At 48.7% G+C, this 3,967-nt stretch overlaps 1 protein-coding gene across 1 annotated transcript in view; it reads left to right on the top strand.

The window, feature by feature from the left end:
* The window catches only part of LOC108757488 (glutamic acid-rich protein), a 7,188-nt gene that overhangs the window by 1,279 nt on the left and 1,942 nt on the right, over positions 1–3,967 (top strand). The window lies entirely within an intron of this gene.

Here is a 3,967-nt window from a genome sequence, read left to right as displayed (position 1 = left end):
CCCCCCCCCATTCGGCGAGATTTCGTCTCCTCGCGGCTTTTCGTCTCTATGCGCCCTCTATCTACCGAACGCTCATACCGCCGCCGCTTTTGCATCTTGCTGCTTCGTGTTCGGCATACTTCGCTATCCAAGCATCATTTTCACGTAGTAGGTAGTGTCATCGGCGAGATTCGGAAAAGCATTCTGCGCATCTTCTTCATCTCTCTGGCTTGGCGGCCGTCAGGCCGTCACCATTGCCGCCGTACTATCATCGTCACCCGCCGTTTGTCGCTTTCCATCATGGCGGCCAAAACCAAGCCTGCGTTCATCATTTGTTCTCTCTCTCTAACACGCTTACGCGGTCTCTTTCTACCGTAATTGATCGATAATTCGCTATAAGAGTCAACTTCGAATACGATCGATAGGCGACCAACGTGTCTATCTACTCCAAGTCGACAAGGCGCCCTGAAATTGTTTACCAATTTGCGCACATAAATTCCACGGCGAAGGCTTCCTTTTCTCGCTCCGATTGTGCGAGCATTTCCCTTCCCTATCTATCTGTCTATCTATCTCTCTCTCTTCCTCTCGCACTCCGTTGCTCGGCACTGCCGATGTATAGCCGGCAGTAGTGAGTAGCGAGTAGCGACGGCGGCTCGCTCCGTCCTTCTCTTTCGATCTTTTCGCCGAAGGTACCCCACTTGCGCAGCTAGCGGCAACGCCGTGCATTATATACTCGGTGTGTGCTCTCCTACCTCCTTGTTCTTTTCGCGGCTGTGGCGGTCGCGCGCAACGGCGCGTTACTACGAACCTTCGAGAAAACATCGTTGCCGCGATTTTTCATCTTAAATCGCCGTCCGTCGCGTCGTCGGCCGTGTCATCGCGATAGGCCGTATTTTTAGCCGATAATTTACCATGAGATTGCGTCTCCGCGTAAGACAAAATAAACGAACGGAGCGAATGAATGCCGAACGGCGGAAATATAGAAGAGCCGTTGCCGCACATTTTTCCGCTGCCGCGTGATTCACGTGGAGAGGTACGAGTGCTACACTTACGCACGTTCACGCAGGTCGATGTGTCCTTGTTACATCGGTGATTCCTCCCGAGTATCTAGTAGATCGCAGCGCGCGCGCGCGCGCAAATGACCGAGGAGAGGCCAGTAGAAAGGCGCCGGAAAAGGCGGACGATTTTCGACCGTTTTTCCCCTAATATATATATATATATTTAGGACACCCTTTTCATATCATACGCGCGCACGTATACATACGGATATAAAATGTGACAAAAAAATACGCTTACATCTACACACACACGCGCGCGCGCGCGTGTGGAGATTAGTATCGCTCCGGAACCGGCGAGCGGGAAAAGGCGGGAAGCTCGAGGCCGAGAGAGAAGAGTTGAATGAAATCGCGTTTGTATGCTGTGAGTACGTTTGAAAGAAACATTAGGCCTGTTCTTTTTGGCTCAACTTTTGCACCAGTTCATCTTCTTTCCTCTTCTTCCCTCCTAAAGAGAAAAGGAAGAAAGATGAACTGGTGCAAAAATTCAGTAAAAAAGAACAGGACTATTGGCTGCGTTCAGCAGAGAAAACTAATCTGTTAGCGCTTGGTGATTCTTTAATATGATTGGTTCTTGCCTTTAATTCTTCGCTGAATCCAAGAGTAGGAACCAGTCATTAAACCGTATTAGGCACAGTTGTTCCACCTTTTGATAAATTTTACTTGTCGGGTAAGTAGCAAGATTACCCAATCACATGCGTGGATTAGCAGATTTACCTAGTAGGTAAAATTTACCAAAAGGTGGAACAAACGGCCCTTAAAGAATCACTAAGAAGCGCTAACTAATTAGTTTTCTCTGCTGAACGCAGCCATTCGCTCCGCTTTTTCGGCTTTCCAAATTGCTGAAATCATTCTCTCTCTCTCTCTCTCTCACTCAGTATCGATACGACGTGACCATTGTTTGACGATCGAATGGTGTTTCCCTACTGAAAGAAGGCGGGAAAAGGCGTCGCGTCGATTGGATAACGCAGTTATGGATCGATGTTCCGCCAGCCAGAAATAACTTATTACATTTAATGGTTATTATCACGTTTCTCTCTCTCTCTCTCTCTCGTGGCTTTTAACTTTTCGCGCGCGTACCTTTTTATTGCTTAATTATCTTAATAGACCAGCGTTAAATACGCGTTTTATACCAGTTTTAAACGCGTGCTGATCAATGGTTTGTTTTTACTCATCATTTATTTTCTTGAACGGTTTCATCAGAAACTGGATAAGGTTGCTACGATAGGAAGGAATTTGGGGCTAGTGATTCCGAGAAAACGCGTTTAACGAACGCATTCGCGTAGATTACCGATCTTGCTGATAATCCACCGATTAACACACATCACGTGTTAATTACGTAATGGGCGTTCATCGCGCCGATCGTTTGAAGAAATTACATGAGCATATAGTCTATACGATAGGTTATGAGTATTGGGTTATCTGCGAGACCTTATGATATTGAGAACGGATAGATAGGTAATCGTGCGAGGAGCACATAATAACAGAATCGTCGTCGTCGTCGCCGTCGTCGAACGACCAACCAAGCGGCATGAATGTGCTACTGTCATTCACGTTGAGACGCCGCGCCGTACACTCGCGAAGTTGACGAATAGGAGTAGCGGCGGCTGCGAGCTGCCGGCGAGTTCGAAATAACCCGCGCGTCAGCTCTTCGATCGGGTTACTATTGTTTGTAGACGCCGGTGGTAACCGATCTCTCATTAGCATTTTATCGCAACAGGTCGAGATTCCATATACGGTGATACAATTACTCCAGGTTGAGTTAGAGAGAGGGGTGAAGGGGGAAAGAGTATAACATTAATTGAGTGTCGAGTGTTTCTCGATCTTGCTTCGAAACACTTGTCGCCATTAAAAATTGTGCGTCATCGCTTTAGTTACTTCTGGTATTATAAATATAGATAATTTGGTATTATTATTATTATTACTATCAAGTAATAATATAATAGATCGATTGCGCGCTTTCGACGCTGATAGTGCGAGGCATCTATTCCGCGGTAATTCTTCTCCCGTTCGACGTGATATCCGTCGTGATATCGTCATGGAATGCTCGGCTTTTTTAGTTTAGATTTATACTCTTATTCGAAGGCTTCGCGTTGCACGACACTTGGCACGCTGCTTCAGTTATATCTTCCTCCCTTATCTTCTCCTCAGTTACTTCGCTCGCTCACTCGCGAATTGCACACAGCGCGAACGTATCCCCGCCACGGCGCGCGGCTCCGTCATCCGCCAATCACCACGATCTTCCCACTGTGCATCGTCGGTTCGCGCGTCTCCGATTGGCCGGCGTGGCTCCGCGCGCGCATCCAAAGCCTCTTTCTCATACCCGCCGATATGTACGGCGCGTGTATGCTATTACGCCAGCCGGCAGTCGCTACCACCACCACCACCACCACCACCACACTACTACCACATCACCACCACTGCCATCACCATCACACTGCCGCTGCCGTCATCACCATCACCATCACTATCAGCTCCTACCCTACCGCCATGATCAGTCAGCTACGCCGTATGGTCACGAGTCCGGCGTTACCGACGCGGTTCTCGCAGCCGTGCACGGTGCAAAACCGGAGCGACATTAAAATATGCCGAATGTTGGAAACCGTTGCGGAGTGTCGCTCCAACACTTTCAGACATATATATGGAGCGGACGCCATGCTACTCAACGCGCTGTAGTTTATCGTGGCGATCTCGATCGCTGTCGCGATAAATCATATTCCAAAGTGATACATCGAACGATTTCGGGATTCTCGTCGTCGGCATGTCTTCAGATTGCCCTCGGAGCAAACTCGGCTCTCGGCTGCTGTCGTTCTCCCCTTCTCCTCTCTTAAAATCGATAAACTATGATACTTATTGCGTTATGGCCGTTACGGGCCATCGAGACTGGATCAAGGGCATGGTTCTACAACTGGAGGGCGGGGGGGGGGGGGGGG

Source organism: Trachymyrmex cornetzi, unplaced genomic scaffold, assembly GCF_001594075.2.
Source record: "Trachymyrmex cornetzi isolate Tcor2-1 unplaced genomic scaffold, Tcor1.1 scaffold144, whole genome shotgun sequence".
Lineage (NCBI taxonomy): Eukaryota > Metazoa > Arthropoda > Insecta > Hymenoptera > Formicidae > Trachymyrmex > Trachymyrmex cornetzi.
The sequence above is the reverse complement of the archived record's forward strand: the minus strand, read 5'-3'. Positions and strand labels throughout refer to the sequence as shown.